Raw genomic sequence first — 19,191 nt, 5'->3', positions numbered from 1 at the left:
TTGCCTCACAGCAAGAGGTTCTCTGGTTCAATTCTAAGCTGCGGTGCCTTCTGTGTGGAATCTGCATGTCCTCTCTGCATTTGCGTATGTTTCGTGCAGTCTCCTCCCACATTCCAAAGACATGCATCTGGAGTGTTTTTCCCTGGGTCCTAGTCAGACTTTCCAGGTAAACAAATGTTAAGTAAATAAATAAAAATGTCTACTACTGAGTGATACCATGACAAAATTCTAAACTATTTGAATTCTGCTGCCTGTGCAGAATTGTTCACAGAAACCCTATACCTTTATGTCAGTCACTGCACTGAGACGGGTCTATATTACGAAACCAAAAACCCGTTACAGCGAATACTACAACACCGACACACATAGCACAAACCGCAAATACACCGAACCCCCTAAATTGCGAAATTGAAAATCTCGAATCATCATAGTCGGCCAACACACCCGCATGCTACATACTACGTACCCAAACATAATGAATAAAACACATACATACACTAACCAAACCCTACTTCTAACCCTACACTAAACCTTGCATACATTACTATCTATACACTTACCTTAACCCGCACCCTAACCCTAAGGTCCTTAACTATCGCACACTTACCCTACAAACATATACCCAAACAAAACAAATAATCCATACACATACAATTAACAAAACCTTACTTCTAACCCTACACTAAACCTTACATACATTACCTATCTATGCACTTACCTTTACCCGCACCCTAACCCTAAGGTCCATAACTATCGCACACTTACCTATACCGCAGACGGGCCAAACATGTCAGTTCAACATTTCATTTTTCGTGGTTTTGGACGTTCACCGTTACCGTAGTTTGTGCTCTACGTGTCACTCAATTCCGATTCGCTCGAACAGATCTTCAGTCTTCTAATATAGACCCTACTGAGGCAACTTTACCCAGCTTGGAATAAACCCAGTACTAACGCAAAGACCAAACCACCTTGGTAGAATCCCACTATCAATAATTTGCGTAATAAAATGAAGAAAAACATGGCCAGTACTAGAAATGTAATACCCAGCAAGGCAAGAAATTCATTATCAAATTAAATAAGCAGATCAGTAGTCTTATCAAGTCAACCAAAACCAAATTGGAGGAAAAGATAGCCTTTGCAGGCAAAGGACAATAACAAGGCCTTCTTCAACTATGTCTGCAACCTCACTGGTAATACACAATAGTGTACTGAACTAATAGTAAATGGAACCACCTGTATGAGGACTGATGATATACCAAACCTACTGGCTGATAACTATAGCTCTAATTTTACCCCAGTACCCCCCAACATCCCACAAGAGATATCCTTGGACATAACTCCCAAGGCTATTACTAACAAACAAGTCCTCAATGAGCACTCCAAGTCAAAGAATATTGCATCTGTGGATCCTGGTTATATATCAGAATATGTCTTAAATATCATAAAACATGACCAATTCATCATCTTCTTTCAGCTGTTCCCGTTAGGGGTCACCACAGTGGATCACCTGTTTCCCTTTCTTCCTGTCCTCTGCATCTTGCTCTGTCACACCAACCACCTGCATGTCCTCTCTCGCCACATCCATAAACCTTATCTTAGGCCTTCCTCTTTCCTTAGCATCTTTTTCCCAATATACTCAGCATCCCTCCTCAGCACATATCCAAACCAATGTAATCTTGCCTCTCTGGCTTTGTCTCCAAACCTTCCAACCTGGGCTGACCCTCTAATATACTTATTCCTAATCCTGTCCACCCTCGTCACACCCAGTGCAAATCTTAACATCTTTAACTCTGCCAAATTCAGCTCAAACTCCTGCCTTTTTGTCAATGCCACTGTCTCCAACCCATATAACATAGCTGGTCTCACTACCCTCTTGTAGACCTTCCCTTTCACTCTTACAGGTAGTCGTCTGTCACAAATCACTCCTGACACTCTTCTCCACCCACTCCATCCTGCCTGTACTCTCTTCTTCACCTCTCTTCCACACTCACCGTTACTCTGAACTATTGACCCCAAGTATTTAAACTCATCCACCTTTGCCACCTCTACTCCTTGCATCCTCACCATTCTTCTATCCTCCCTCTCATTCACACACATTTATTCTGTCTTAGTCCTGCTGACCTTCATTCCTCTTCTCTCTAGAGCATATCTCCATCTCTCCAGGGTCTCCTCAACCTGTTCCCTACTCTCACTACAGATCACAATGTCATCTGCAAACATCATAGTCCATGGGGACTCCTGTCTGATCTCGTCTGTCAACCTGTCCATCACCATTGCAAATAAGAAAGAGCTCAGAGCTGATCCTTGATGTAACCCCACCTCCACCTTAAATGCATCCGTCACTCCCACCGCAGACCTCACCACTATCACACTACCATCGTACATATCCTGTACCACTCTTACATACTTCTCTGACACTCCTGACTTCCTCATATAATACCACAACTCCTCTCTAGGCACCCTGTCATATGCTTTCTCTAAGTCTACCAAAACACAATGCAACTCCTTCTGACATTCTCTGTACTTCTCCATCAACATTCTCAGAGCAAACATCACATCTGTAGTGCTCTTTCCCAGCATGAAACCATACTGCTGTTCACTGATCATCACGTCCCTTCTTAACCTAGCTTCCACTACTCTTTCCCATAACTTCATGCTGTGACTGATCAGTTTAATCCCTCTGTAGTTACTACAGCTCTGCACATCACCCTTATTCTTAAAAATCGGTACCAAAATACTTTTTCTCCATTCCTCAGGCATCCTCTCACTTTCTAAGATTTCATTAAACAACTAATACACAATGCAAACGAACTCGAATCCACCAAAAACAAGAATGCTATAATTACGAGTTTACCAATAACCCACTGGCTAGGTGATACAACGAGAAAGAGACTAAAATATATAAATAAAAATACTGAATTTATTACAAGTAAAAACGATTTCATTAAACAATCTGGTTAAAAACTCCACTACCATTTCACCTAAACACCTCCATGCTTCCACGGGTATGTCATTTGGGCCAACAGCCTTTCCAAAACATGACCAATTAAGCCCTCTAAAACATTATTCAACATTGGCCTCCTGTCTTCATGTCTAGCGAATGGAGGACTGTAGCAGTTATCCCTCTATACAAGGGCAGGTCATGTACTCTGACCCGGGTAACAACAGGCCCATAAGACTGACTAGTGTTATATGTAAAACCATTGAAATAATTATCATGGATTTTATTAGTAAAGACATGGGAAACCTTCAGACAATGGATCTAACACAGTTTGATTTTGTCAAAGCCAGATCATGGCTACTTAAACCTGATGGACTTTTTGAGAAAGTCACCAAAGCTATGGATGAGGGAAAATGGTACACACTGTCTTTCCTGACCTAGCCAAGGCATTCAGAACTATTCTCCATCTGGGTATTGTAGACAAGCTCATGAGACTAGGAGTGAAACCCTTTGTCACCTCTTCGGATAGCTAACTGGCTAACAGATAGGACACAGGAAGTTAAGGTAGGGGAATCTACCTCCACAAAAAGGTCAGTCACTAGCGGAGTCCCTCTGAGCTCAGTGCTAGGGCTGCTCCTTTTTGGCATCTACTTCTTGGAAGTCAAGACTAACATCACATACTTCCTGTTGACTAAGTTTTCAGATGACTGCAAATTTGACACAATTATTGATTCCCTCATGAACATTATTATCCTCCAAGAGGGCTGTTCACAAAACTAAAAATCTATGCAAGAGTCATGGTCTGAAAATGAATGCCAAAAAATGTATAATAGTTTGAATTACCACATAGATAATACACTCCTAAGAGTAGATCCAGTGGCTAGGGACTTATATGTGGAGTATATGTGGACAGTGACTTGGCTTTTGACCATCATAAGTATACTGTTATAAGGAAATCATTCTATATTGTGCAACTTATAAATAAGGAAATGGTATCAAGGTCCATTGATGTCATTATACTGTTGTACTCGGCCTCATTAGGCCAGTCATTGAGTACAGTGTTCCCTTTGGTGTGTACCTGAATCGGCACAGGCAACAAGTGGAGTACACACAGAGGCCCCTCGCAGAAAGAAAAATACAAGGTGTAAACTACAAGGAATATGCAGACTGTGTCAAAGCCTTATTTTTATACTTGGTCTCCTACAGACTACTAAGAGGTGAACTATGCCTGGCTTACAAATCTGATCTACTACTGATGAACCTGCTACGCATCTAACAGCATTTAAAATACCCAGTTGAAGGACATAAACATTGTTTGCATGTTAGACAGAACATGTTTAAGGGAATGGTATGTGTTTCAGAGAGTATCCCTATCCTGGAACAGGCTTCCCATCCATGTGAAGCAGAGTTCATCCATGACCCTATTCAAACACAACCTGAACTAATGGATGGGGAAGCAGAGTTTTAGCCCCAGACCACCACTTATGCCCCTATTAGACAGAGGTTGCTTGCAAATACTGTCCCACTTACAATCCAACTGTATGCCTTGAGCAGTTTTATCTTGTAATTTACAAATGAGAAAATCTGACTTGCTTAAAAAGGCCTCAAAGGGATATTAGCCTAGTAATTACCTATAAATCTGAACTCAAGCAACCACAATTTTTAACAAAGATTAGCACAAAATATCTTGTGGGAGGTACAAACTGAAAAAGCTGTAGCTGAGACATTTAACATATGGGTTTTATCCTAAGAAAAACAGATTCTAGAAACAGAGATGTTATATTACTCTTCTACAGATCTTCAGCCAGGTCTCAGCTCACATTCTGTGTTCTCTACTGGTGCCCTTACAGTTATATGGATAAAAACTCACCAAGAGAATAACAGTGGGACTAGAGGATAAAGGGTATGAGGAGATGTTGGTACTAACTCTGTTTTCACATGTTAATAAACAAGAAAATGAACATATAATGTGAGTGTGGAAGGCACTTAAGGGACAGTGTGATAGTATATGCCTCCAGAGGAAAAATAGAGGAGGGAGGTCTACTAGATTAAGGCATAACGTCCATCTTAGAAATTGGAAACTACTTTTTGAAAGAGTAGTGAAGAAATGGTACAGTTACATGGGGGTGGACTTTTAAGACCAGAGAGTCAATAAAAAGGTTGGTAAGGTGGTGGTCAGATGAAAGGGTCATAAGAGGGGCAGCTAAAGCATACTGACACAGAGATGTGGTAGAATGGACAGACAGTCATCTTTTTTCTACCCTAACAGGTAACTAATGTAAAGTGACCCTTAATATACTCTTTATGTTGCTACCGTTGAATGGCAGTCAGTTTTTCACAAAGTGGTGTCCTAATCTGAAGATCCTGAAAATGATCCCTCAGATCTGAAAGTCTGCTGCTGTGTTCTGACCTGTGATGTACAGCATAAGCCACGAATTCAAACAATAACATGAATACGGTAGCTGTTACTTTTTGAGGTACAGGGAGCAATACCTTTTTTTTTTGGACATTTTTACAGACAATAGTGCAGAAGCACAATTTGTGATCTTGACACTAGTATCCAAGGTTTGGAAGCATGCCTGCAATTGGAGTATGAACCTGAGTGCAGGAGGGTAGGGAGACAACATTCACATATTTTACATCTTTGGGTAGCAGGTTGCTTAGCATAACATTGAATAGTTATATCTGCAATCATACACTGAGATTCTGGTGGTATATTAAAGAAGATATGTTGTCATACGTGTTGGCTATTACATCAGCTACATACCACCCACCTAAGGTGACTCATGTACACAAGAGTGTTATATGTAGAGCTCACACCTGTGTCTCTGGCAGGGAACTGTCTGTCAGTGTTATGACCACCAGGCTTATAGGAGTCAAACCCCTTTGTTTCAGGAGAGAAGCCCTTATTGTTATACATTTTGTTTGTGGATTGAATAACTACTGCAGGACAGAAGCACCAACAGCATAGTGTCTCAGCACTATGGGCAGTCAGGGAGATGTTATCCAGTGGGAGATGAAAAGAGTAATCTCAGATGGCTATCAGTCTGTAGTTAAAATGATTTTTTTCTGATCTCAAAGAAATTTGTATACAGTATTGATAAAAATCACCCTTTAAGAATAAACTGTGCAATAATCATACATCATTCATAAGGCTGTGGTCTAGGGTCACAATCCTGACAGTTTCAGGATCGAACTAATAAAAGCACCCTCTTATGAAATGACAGATGCAGCCTATTGCCCTTGGCAATTTCTAGTGATAAAGCTTTTAACGTAGTGTTTCCTCATTTCTTCAGGTCACCTTATGGATGTAACAGTTTTTACTTTTCATGGTTAAAGCAGACTGTAATGGCCCTTTGCAGTCCCAGCAAGAAAATGTTAAATTCTCATCCAGAATGACCTTTTTCAGGAACGTGTTCAGTTTCACTTGATATACATTCATAACCATGATGTATGCCAGTCTGCTAACATTGGTATGGTTCTGTATTTGCTAAGGTTAACATTTAGCGATTACTTCAGGCTACTTCTTCTGAGTCTTATGTCTGACATTGACTGAAGAGTGTTTCTTGTGTTAGGCACATTCTAACACTGTAATATCCCTTGTCTTCAGTGATGTGAAGCATAGTTTGCAGTTCAAAAGAATATGTTTATTTTTGCTCACCATAATTTCCATCTAATTTTATCTCATAACACTAGCTATAATCTGTAATAAAGTGCACACACACACACACACACACACACACGCACACACACACACACACACACACACACACACACTCTAGCATTTCTTACTTTATATCTTCTTTAGTCTATTCCACCTCATTGTGCTGAGTATTTTATGCTGACATGCTGTTTTTCTTTGAGTACTGAAACATACAGTGACATTTTACCACCTGCATTGGTATTATAACAGAAAGGTAGGAAAACTGATAGAGTACACACAATAAATTTAGTGATTCTGTTAATTTTTTACATAAAGCAGATGGGTTGGTATCATGTTTAATCGAGCAAATGTCATAAAGCTCTTTCTGAACAGCTTTGCAACATATGATACATTTAGACATGGCCTCTTTTCTTTCAGATTTATTTGATTAGGGTTCTGTCTAATTAGTCCATATGGCAATATGCATAAAGTAATTTTTCAGAACAAAGATGTCAAAAGGTACAATGAGCTAATCTTGAAGACAGATGTTGCTTTCTGTACGTTGTCAGATTCATAGCCCATCATAGCAATGAAATGAAGTCAAACAGGCCACCAGAAATGTAATTAAATTATAGTTCCTTTGTAGAAGCTCATTTTGAATTATTGGGCTTCAGAATTCAAAATGTTTGCATTATTGTTGAAAGAATGATTGCAATTGGGTCAAACACATTTTTTTTCAGTGTTATTATTCAAGCTTGACTGAAAATACATGTTACATACATCAAGGGGTGTCTGTGGTTCTGCCAAGTAATGTTTTTGTTCCTGTAAGTAAACAACTTAAAAGGATTAGATGTTCATCAGTTGTTCCTTTGTGCAGTAAAGTATCAAAATGCCATTGTATGGTTTTAGGGCAAGGATCTAGAATTCTAAAATATTACTACTGATATCAGCTGCATAGTCCTAACAGTAAAGCCAGGTTATTTATGAGAATAATCACTAACGGAATAGACAACAAAATAATTGCATCTGTATTTAATCACTGGTCAGATACCCTTGTTAAGGTATTATTTATTCAGCACAGCAAGCTAAGAAAATAGTAACTCTCATTTTCACTTGTGCTTAACATAAAAAGCATATTTATTTATTTAACATAAATAGAATATTATATAGCAAGTTACAACACAATTAATATATGCTAACTTGACAGTCAGCATCAACTATCTACAATTATTTACAAAAACATATACTAGTATAAACATGAGTAACTATTTAACTGTTGCTGTGAAAGAAAACTTGATATAATGTTCATCATCATTAAACCACCTAGGTCTAGGCCATCAGTGATGGCAACCATGCTCTCTTTTATTTTCATTGATACTTTTGTTAGCATATGCAGAAAGAACACATTGTTTGTTTTTTTCATCATATAGCCCTCATGCAGTTTCAATATTTTATTGACTAATAATTTATCTGCAACAACTTTCATTAGGGCACGTATTTGTGGTGTAGAGGGATAAAGCCCTAAAAATGACCTAGACAAGTCAAGTTTCTGTAGAAGATATGGCATGGGAGGGGCTAGGCAAATGAGGGTAGAAGTGAGCAACTAATAGCAGCAATGTATCCTAGGAGGAAGGCATGGACCAGTCTGACAATCTACCACCCACAAGAAGATGTCTGCAGACAATTAAACAGCTTATAATAATATAATATTTTCAAATCTAGGTGCTTAGGATTTCCCCTCTTTCTTCCCCCCTTGGCTGACCTGGTGTGACTCAGATTGAACTCTACAGTTCCCTACAAAACGGTATCTACAGAACTGCAATCAGTGTCTCTCAGCATTTAAGCAGATTGAACTCTACAGTTCCCTACAAAACAGTGTCTACAGGACTGCAATCAGTTTCTCTCAGCATTTAAGCAGATTGAACTCTACAGTTCCCTACAAAACAGTGTCTACAGGAATGCAATCAGTTTCTCTCAGAATTTAAGCAGATTGAACTCTACAGTTCCCTACAAAATGGTGTCTACAGGACTGCAATCAGTTTCTCTCAGCATTTAAGCAGAGTAGGTTGCACACAAAAAGCATTTGTTAAGCTTTCACTTACAGTGCTGAGTAATTAAGCAGGTCACCATATTGGTCAGCCATAGGGCTCTTTTTTTCTACTTGAGTGTTTGCCTACTTCCCCTGTAACTTATGTAAACTGACTCTTACATTAAGAGCTATAATACTTATCTTATAGCTTTAGGACACCTTAGGAAACCTTGTAAACTGCAATAGCCCCGCTACGTTCGCCCTTGCTACGCTCGGGCTCTCTTCACTCCCCTCCCTGCCCCCAATTACCTCCCGCCCCAGTACCTCTAAATTTATAGTACTATAGCCACTCCCCCACTTTCTAGATCTTATCTGCTTTCATCTGGGATAATTCCACCCAACCCCATTCTTCTACCTACATTTTAATAGCACCTATTAGCTTTCATGTGGCATTCTCCCATTCCCCTTCCAGTACCTTTACATCACCACTCTATCTTCTGGTGTTGCATCACCAGGTAAAACAGTTCCTTAACTCACTAGCTGAATAACAGATAATGATATACTCCTCTTTACTACCCCTCTTGTTCGCACAATACCTCCTTACCTTGTATGAAAACCAGTTTCTCATGGGATTTCAGGTCCCAAAAGGCCATACTATCACCCCAGCTGTAAATCCTTCCACCTTCAACCATACTTACAGTACCAGATACTATCCAACATCTTGTTCAGTCTATCAACATCTCAACCCCAGGCACATTAGCTCTAGATCCAAACACTACCACAAACTAATAAACAAATTCCTGAAGTTCATCACCAAGTATAGACTCAACCTAATACTTGGTGGTGATATTCACCCCAACCCTGGCCTACCCACTTCAGATACACATACCCCCTCTACTTGCAATCTAAGCTACAAACCTACAATTAATAGGCCAGCTAACTCTCTCCTAGCCTGTCATCTCAATATTAGAGGCATTAATAACAAGGTACATGAATTGCATGCACTTCTGGATGTCCATTCCCCTGAGAGTCTCTGTTTATCTGAAACCTGGTTAAAACCTAACACTAAAGACAATGAAGTGTTACCACCTGGGTACAACATACACAGGCTGGATCATGCATCGAGGAAGGGGGTGGGGTAGCTGTACTCTATAAATCTGAGTTGAATGTCACCATAGATGTAATACAACCACCTCAGATTAATAACTTAGAGATTCTTGCCACCAAATTGCAACTTAATAAAAATAAATGCATTAATATCATCTGTATGTACATTCCCCCAGGTAACAATATATCTACACTTGAAGATATCCTGCACTGGCTATCATGTCACTACCCCCAAGAAACCCTACTACTTGCAGACTTTAACATAGACTGGGGCACCTGTTCCTCAGAATCCCCAACCACCCATATTAACCTGCATGCATTTACACAAATTATATCCACCCCTATCAGGATAGGTAAACCCAACCAAAAAGAAAGCATACTTGACTGGGTACTCAGAGAAAGTCACCCCCAACTGTATCAACCCCAACTGTACACCTCTGGTACCCTCCTTGATGGCCTAAGCGATCACCTTCTCACATATGTAATTAAGCACAAAACCATTAATTCCCAACAATCCTTACTCAAAAAGGTTAGAAACAATAAAAACTTTGACCCTGCCAAATTCCAACAAGAACTAAACTCATGTAATTGGTCTATTCTAAAACACCTCCCCTTAGAGGAAGCAGTAGCATACTTTAACAACAAATTCTTTGAGATCCTTGATTTGCATGCACCTGTTCGTTCAAAGAGAACCAAGGCAAAAACTGTGCCATGGCTTTCTAAAGAGTCTAAACTCAAAATTACCCTTGGAAACAAAGCATGGGCTTTATGGCGTTCTTCTAAAGACCCTCAAGATCACATTAAATACAGGCAATCCAGGAACGAAACCAAAAAATCAATTTTACAAGACAAAAAACAATACTACTGTAATTTACAGACAGTAAATCAAAATAACCTTCAGAAATTTTGGGCAGGTTTAAATAATCTACTTCATCCTGGACAAACTTCAACCCCAATCCCTGCTTCTACTATTGATAAAACCCCTGATAATGTTTCTGACAGTTTTAACTGATTCTTTACTGAGGCAATTCATGCACTAGCTAGCCAACTACCTCCTAGCTCCCCTGGTCCTGAAAGTAGCACCCCTAGAAACCTACTCGCATTCAGCTTCCAACCAGTCACCACTTCACTTATCCGTACCTTAATCAAAAAATTAAAACCCACTACACTTTCTGCTGATCGACTCCCTGCCGAGTACCTACAAAAATCAGCTGATGCTATTGCTTACCCCGTCTCAATACTAATCAATCAAACCATAGTAGAAGCTAAAATTCCCACCATCTGGAAAATATTCTATGTAATCCCACTTCACAAAGGAGGCAGCTCTACTGAATTCTCCAATTATAGGCCAATAGCTATACTCTCTCCACTTGCAAAGATTATGGAAAAATGTATTCATAGACAACTCATGCACCACCTAATCCAGAATCACCTTATGGCAGACACTCAGCATGGCTTCCGTCCTCATCACAGCACTACTTCAACCCTCCTAGCCTTTACCAACACCATAAACCATAATCGCAACAATAATTATATATCCTCAGCCCTCTTCTTGGATCTTTCCAAGGCATTCGATATGGTTGATCACTAACTTTTAATCCACACCCTGCAAACATTCTGTCTAGATACTAGAGCCCTTCAATGGTTTCAATCCTATCTGAATGGTTGACAGCAGGCTGTCCTCTGGCAGAACAAACTCTCTAACCTTCTACCTAACACCCTTGGAGTACCACAAGGCTCTATACTAGGGCCCTTGTTGTTCTCCATCTTCATTAACGACCTTTATACTCTCATCCCAAAAGTCAGTTGTATCCGATATGCTGATGACTCTACTCTGATTTGCTCAGCCACATCTCCAGTACAGTTATGGTCAGCTACCCAGACCACCTTCAATACAATAGAAAACTGGCTTTCTGAATGTCGTCTGATCCTAAATCCCAAAAAAACTAAAATGCTGTTATTTTCACCAACACGTAGGTCTACCACTTTCACCTTTACCATAAATTCAAATGATGGCACAATAATCTCCCCTGACCTCTCTACAAAACTATTAGGTGTCATCATAGACAATAATCTAAAATTCGACCTACATGTTAACCAAACTATCAAAACCATCAATAAAAAACTAGGGTCACTTTACAGAATAAAAGCCTTCCTAACCCCTCCAGCTAAAATTGCCATAGCTCGCTCTCACCTTCTTTCAACCCTTCTGTATGCATCCTCTCTACTCTTGAATTTAAACAAGACTGTCCTTAACAAACTCTCAATTTGCTACAACCACATTGCCAGGTTTGCCACTGGGCTGCCTTTTTGGACATATCATTGCATCAATCTAAATCAGCTTGGGTGGCTTGAACTACCCAGCCTAATCCAGTATAACCAACTGATTATGGCCTATAAAATCCTCTATAATCCGGACAATACTCCTGCACTTAAAAATATTATCACCCCTATAACAATCCTGGACCGCTTTGATCCTCTAACAAACTACTAATTCAGACTAGCAAAATTAATAACACAGCCGGTGACTCTCTCTTTGCAAACTCTGTAAGTACATCCTGGAACTCTCTTCCAGCTGATATTACCTTACTTTCCACCTTAGGTCAATTTAAAACTAGACTCAAACAACATTTGTCACTTAACTGGCTATGTCAATGTATCAAGCCTGGCTAACTCTCTCTAGAATGTGTAAAAATCTGTTAACCAGTTTACTGCATAATTTAATTTAATCCTGACTTGCGCTCAGGATTAACTCTAACCTGTGGAACTTGTTTAACTTGCTTACTTATGTAATCTCTGTAAATAGTCTGTTTGTAATATGTAATGCTGGTATTATGTAATGTTGTATCTGCTTAACCCTTGGAGCTTTTCTCCCCAGGCCTCCACTGAAAATGGACATGCATCCAGTCGGACTATCCCAGTCAACAAATGTAAAATAAAATAAATAAGTAAATAAAATTATAACTATGAGGATGCAGGCTTGATTCTAATAAGTCAGTGACAAAAGCCCTCAATAGCACATGTGGAAGCATGCAACCTTTGAAGCAATGTGATTCCTCATTTCAGATACCCAGGTGCAGTTTTGGGGCTATAAGTACCAGCTTCATACAAGGAAGAAGACAAACCACCATTAATACTACCTGCATGATGATGGCCACTCCGAATGGCTTTATTCCCCATGCTGAGAATATCTAATATGGGAGAAAGAATGGATTGAGACTGATTGGAGGGGACCTGATGATCAATGAACACAGAAGAAAAAACATACAAAAAAACTTTATAGAAGAATTTATCAAAAACTTTACTTTGTTATAATTTAATATGTTGAATCCAATGTTATCATGTAATAGCAGTGAGATACTTGTTTTTCCTTTCATAGATCATACTCATAAGTATTTAAATAATGTGAGGTTGTGTTTAAAGCATTTGGATGTGAGCATTGCCAAAATCCAGCAATAGTATTCATTAACAACATGTTAAATATTTTTTGTAAAATAAACTGGGAAATAGTGGTATAATTTTAAACAGAAAACTTAAAAAGCACTGTTAAACTAGGTAAACTTCATTTATAGGGCTTAGTTCTTAACTGAATGTTTAATAAAACACTTCAGCTTTTATCTTGTTTTACTACTTTTACAGATAACCAAGTACAACTAATTTAAGTCCATTGTTTCTACTATCAGCAATTATGTTTTAATGGTGTATCAAACTCCAGCTTTAGATATTTATTTTTCTTTGGGCTATCATTTACATAAATAAACTATGCTTAGAGTCTTTAAGTCACAAAGACAGTTAACTGCATTCAATGACCATGTCATGCAGCATTTATTAGTTCTTCAGAGCTTTTGAAGCTTGTTTTGTGTATATTAAGGTTTGCGCTCTTCTGAAAGTGAGATGTGACAATACAAGTTTGGAGACTTCAGAAATTAAATTGTAAATCAGCAACAAAATGGTGATTTTGAAAACTTACAATTAATGTTTGTATATGCTTTTACAGGGAGCTCGGGTTTGAAAGTAGTACTGACTATGGCTATAGGACAAGTGGCAAACACTGCTTGCAAGAGTTGTGCTTTTAAATCTGTTAGCAGATTTGCTTTCTTACCATAGAGTCACTGTAAAGGGAGATTCTTCCTCTAGCCATTGAGATATAATTACTTAAGTGTTAGCTATATTAACAGCAGAGATATGGGAGATACAGCCCCTCAATGTGGGATAAGTGGGAGGATACTCCCCCTAGAAAACAGTACTGACTGCTGTTGCAGTTTTGTGTATTGTTCTGCTTATGTAGCTTTTGTTTTTTTGTTTTTTTTTTTTTAGTTTGTTTGTTTTAAGAAGAGGTATTTTTCCCATTTTATCAAATGTGAATAGATAGAAAAATTATAAGGACTGCATTTTTTATTAACTGTCTAAAAAATGAATTTGATTTCTTTTATAGTTAAGTTTTAGTTCTTCCATTAATGCCAGTGTCAATATTAGTAGCGTAAGATGCACATTTACCACAGATGTTGCAAGATTGGAATTGTGTGGGTTCTATTCCTACTGCAGACGAATGGATTAATTTATTTTTTTCTATTTCTAGCATTGCAATACAGCAATCTTGAGTGTGCTGATCTTCAGACGAGGTATTAAACCAAGGTCTCATCTGCCTGACTTGACTGTAGCTCACATCGATGCAAAAGATCCTAAAACAGTTATCAAAAAGAGTAGGGGTTCTCCCTTTACATATTTATATCATTTGCATTATATATTACTTACAATAATTACAATTTTTACAATATTTATATTTCCCCTTATTTGCATACATACTGAGAAAATTGTTCTTCATCTCAATTACTTTTCACTTTTAAAGTAATTAAATAATAAAGTACATTGATAGTTATCTTTCTATAACTTTAACAGATGAACTCTCCTTTTATTAGTCCACCATTAATTTTGCTGCAGCCAATTTTTTTTTAATATACCTGCAATGGACTATTTTCAGTTAAATAAAATTTAATTCATTGTAGCCTTCAGCATCTCCAAATTACCCAATACATTTTAAAATCTATGTTTTTGGCATTTTAAGCATATTTTTGTCCATAGTGTCAATATAAAATCATATTCATATTGATATCCTCTACATTTTTAAAAATTTCTAGTACATTCTCTTCACATACAACATCCCTTCTTTATTGTTTCATATAATAAGAAAACATGCTCTGCCTTTTCTTCCTGTTTACAGGGGGAAAAAAAACACCTGTGATTCAGAAAGGCTACCACAAGTGGTAAGCTCTAATATGGACATTCCTATGCTGGTGGTAGCCCTTGTCTATTCTTAAACAACCATACTGCAGTAATTCTATACTGTCTGTAGAATTACTGTGGTTGGCTGCCTCCACAGCCTACCTCAGTACAGCTGAGGTATTTCAGGGGAGTTGCATACGATAATTAGCCATGTGGTGTCCTCTGGAAATGCCTGCAAAAAAGGATTTACACAACTGAGTTATTCAGAAAATCACTCAGCTGCATAAATTAACATGACCAAAAGGCTAAGTTCAACCATTACTTTCAAAGAGACAACCCACATAGCAGATAAGTGTTGGAGAGATTAGTGCAAAGATAGTAGTGGTGGTGGTGGTGGAAGGTGAGTTTGTGTTTGTGTGTGGCCCATGTGTGCATTTCTGTAGGTATAAACATGGCCATATACACACACGCACACCTAAAGGCAATGTGAGTATTACTTATACTCATGGCTTTTGGGATGCAAAGCCAGCTATACTAATATCCTGGCTTGCCAGAATCCTCTTCACCTGCAGCTGTCCATATACATAGGACTGTGTTTTTATAAAATGTATTGTCATACTTTACGTAGCAAATAATAAACCCTTAGTGATGTTAATAACCATACTATTGTATAATATTAAATTTTACAGTGGTTGACAGACAAATGTGTTATTTTTGCAACTGATTTTGTTGATAAGGATGGATACTTTCATGACATCATAAAAAACTGACTCCACAATGTTTCACTACCTACATTAGTGTGTAAGCTACTGTTTACCCATGCTAAATGCATAAAACGGAAGTCTTATATCGTAGTAAGACATGCTGTCATCTGTGTCTCACAGGTGGAAACCCTGTATTGAAAATTAGCATATGTGATGATTTATTAGTGAAACAATTATGTAAGTAAGTAGATGTTCCTCTAAAGAAGTATGGTGATTTTGATTACCCACAATGCTTTGCTGGTGTATGTAGGTTATTGTCAATATCTTAGGTGAGATTATTTTTTTGGTGCAATCACAAGGAAAATGTTAATTGACAGTGAAATGAAAGCTTTAAAAGATGTCATAGTATTAATTTTGCTTTCAAACCACTTGCATCATTAACATTGTGAGTACAACCAAAAATAAAATTAAGTGCTAAACACAGATGCATGAGAAGAATAACAATGCACTTTAACAAAACAAATATAAACAGTAGAATTGTATTTACAGATACATTTTGCTGTTCATGAAATTGACAGAGAATGAAAGAAATTAAGTAAAAAAACATTCAGTCAGTTTTAATACATGAATGTAAACGTGTACATATGCATATTTTTTTATATTTTTATGCAAAAAAAGTTTTGCAATGCATGGAACACAGTGATTACACATCCAATATTAAGCACCCCCCCTAAGCGCTGTTAAGATCAAGTCTCACACTAAGCACTAAGATCTGCCAGTACTAGCCAGAAAATGACAGAGGCAGAAACTTAATTTGTCCCTGACTTTCTGTAATTTAAGAGAGAAAGTTGCATTGTCCTTCTGACAGCACTTGTTAAGTGCTTTATTGTTTTGACAGTCAGCATAACACTAAGCACTTTATTTTTTTTCTACAACTGGTAGTATATGGAGCAGATAAAGCTCCGTATACTACCAAGAATTATGATTGGGTCTTACTATAACTCTAAATTATATTTTCTTGACTTGGATGACAAGAATCACCTCTTAAGCTTTGCTGTTGAGGTGAATTTCTAAGGCATTCATGCCTCAAACACATAATAAGCTGGTTATGATTGGCCACCCAATCATAATCCTTTATGTTGTTGCATTTTGTAGAGAGTAACAAAGTCTTACACTGCTTTTAGATAGGTTGTGTGCATATGTACTCACTTGATAAGCAACTTGCCAGATTTTAAGAAAGTAATGATAGGTAAACAGATTCATTTCCAAAATTCATGACATGTTATACATGCAAGCAAATAATAATATTACTGTGAATATATGGGGATTCAAAATAATAAATTCCATCTGCAGTTATCTAGTTGTGCTCATTCAAAAATAAGTAATACAGCTGGCTATAGAAAGAAGCAATGCAGGAAATGTAGCTTGTGAAGTACAGGAGAGATGTAGGAAAACAGAAGTAATAGTAGTGATTTCTGGGTAGACATTAAGTAGGCACTGGATGATCAAAGTTTTCGGAAAAGGTTGTGAAGGGATTAAAGAGGCAGGGGAAACAAGTACCTGTTTCTGAAGATTAGTTTGGTGAGAGAAATGAGAGAAGTAAAAGGGGTATTAGACTGTTAGGTCGTGTTAGAAGTAAATGGAAGTACGTTAGGCTAAGCCACTGCACAAGTGAAGTGCATCAACAGTTTCAGTGGTACAGTGTACCACGAAATGCAGTGCACTAATTAGATTAAGATCTTCAGGCAAAGAGATCCAGATTTTAGGAACACATATAAAAGTAGCAGCGATAAAAATCAGGAGTACTGCCACTGTTGCTGATCGGTATTGACTAACTATGGCGGCTAATGCTTGTTTTTCATAACTGTTGAAATAAAGTATTTTATGTGGCAGCAGTAGTTGAAAGCACTTAATTTTGCTTTCCATTTTGAGCCATCCATGTGTGGCAAGCCTGATTCAGTACAGGTTTTGGCATGGTGATTTGTGGAAAAGGTGCTGTTTCTATAAGAAAAAAATATGATTGTCCTGTAAGTAGAAGGGGATTTCAGACATGAAAACTGCATCAGCTGTGTATCATTGGTATGAAGCTGATTTTAATGCATGCTTCATCCATGATGAATGCTTTCAGCATACGTATGCCACCAATAACTGATCTGATAAATTAGAAAAGTGCTTTTGAATTAAGATTCCCATCACTTGTGATTCCAAGGTATATGAATAATTTACCGTTTTTGTTGGTAATCCAGCTATGCATAAGATGTATAGGGAGCTGCTAAGATACATTTTTTGTCATAGGAGAAATGATTGTCTTTTTTATTAATTTTATTATGAGATTCAAGAAGTCAGATCTAGGGGAGTATGAGGACTTTTATTCTAAGTCCAGGGCTGACACTGATAACACTGACAAATGTTTCCTCAAGGTCCCTCCCAGGAGGCATCTTATGTGGTGGTTCCATGAATGTATTGATAAACACTTCAAATGGTGTTTGGGTAAAAGTGAATCTTGTGCAAAAAAAGATACTAGACAAATTTCACAAGTTATGTACTTCATCAAGACTTAAAAAAATCACACTTCCAAGAAATGATGTTCAACACTCTTAAAGAAGCTGTTTCAGATAACATTATTAATAATGAAGAGATGGAATGGTTTTATTCATCTTTAAAAAGACATATAGGCAAGTATGGTTGAAAAACAGTAGTGACACCAAAAAAGATGTCTTAATAATTTGAAATTTAAATAGCAAAACTGCTTGTCACTTTTTTCATAAATATTTCATACATGATAAATACAGGGCAGTTGTTAAAGTCTTATCTGGTTACTGAAACAAAAACAAGGGAGAAAGATGGTGAGTCACAATGTGCTGCGAGAAAAGGAATACTTATTTGTGACTGCCCTTGATTTAACTTAAAATACGTTTACTTTAAAATGAAAAAGGAAAGACAATCAATGTCTTTATAAATTCAGTCATATGACATGTCATGATTTCAAACAGATTAATCTCTTTTAATATTTTGAATTAATGTAATGGATATTATGTTTCTTGAAATTATGCTATTGTGCCAATAAATGCTGAATTATCTCAACAATATGAAGTCACTTAAGACAAAAGAAATGAATATATAACAGTTTTGGCCAGCTGTGGTGGCATAGAAAAAGTGACAAAAGTTCAATTATCAGTACAGACATCTGATGGCAGTGACAGAGAGGATAGGGTTACCCATCTAACAGGGGCTGGAGTGAGCTGAGCAGGTCTATCTCAAGTCCTGGTGGAGGGGAGCAATCTGTAAAGATCAGTGGGTTGGACATGCAGGTAGGTGATGCAGGCATGGCTGCCTTAGAGTATGGGAAACCACTCCTCATGGCTCTGCCACCCTATTCTGTGATAGCAGTGTACTGAAGAGGGCATAGAGATTTGAAAAGGTCTGACTGCTAGATCTGCTCCAAAACTCCTCTACTTGCCCACCAACAATTGTCTCAGATGGGAGGGCATTACTGATGTATTACTGCACCGCCCAGTCCCCTTCTGTGTCGTTATGTGATGAG

At 37.9% G+C, this 19,191-nt stretch overlaps 1 protein-coding gene across 16 annotated transcripts in view; it reads left to right on the top strand.

Moving 5' to 3' along the window:
- The window catches only part of LOC122796513 (poly(rC)-binding protein 3-like), an 819,027-nt gene that overhangs the window by 398,230 nt on the left and 401,606 nt on the right, over positions 1-19,191 (top strand). For 2 of the 16 annotated variants that reach the window (XM_044065060.1, XM_044065064.1), the window contains one exon: positions 14,300-14,423. The exons of the other annotated variants lie outside the window; for them this stretch is intronic. The gene's annotated coding sequence lies outside the window, so the exon portion shown is untranslated. The remainder of the gene's footprint in view (positions 1-14,299; positions 14,424-19,191) is intronic. 16 annotated transcript variants of the gene reach the window in all.

The sequence above is a fragment of the Protopterus annectens genome, chromosome 3.part0, assembly GCF_019279795.1.
Source record: "Protopterus annectens isolate FY-2018-M chromosome 3.part0, PAN1.0, whole genome shotgun sequence".
NCBI classification, from domain to species: Eukaryota; Metazoa; Chordata; order Ceratodontiformes; family Protopteridae; genus Protopterus; species Protopterus annectens.
Note: the sequence above shows the minus strand (reverse complement) of the source record. Positions and strands in the feature narration are given on the sequence as shown.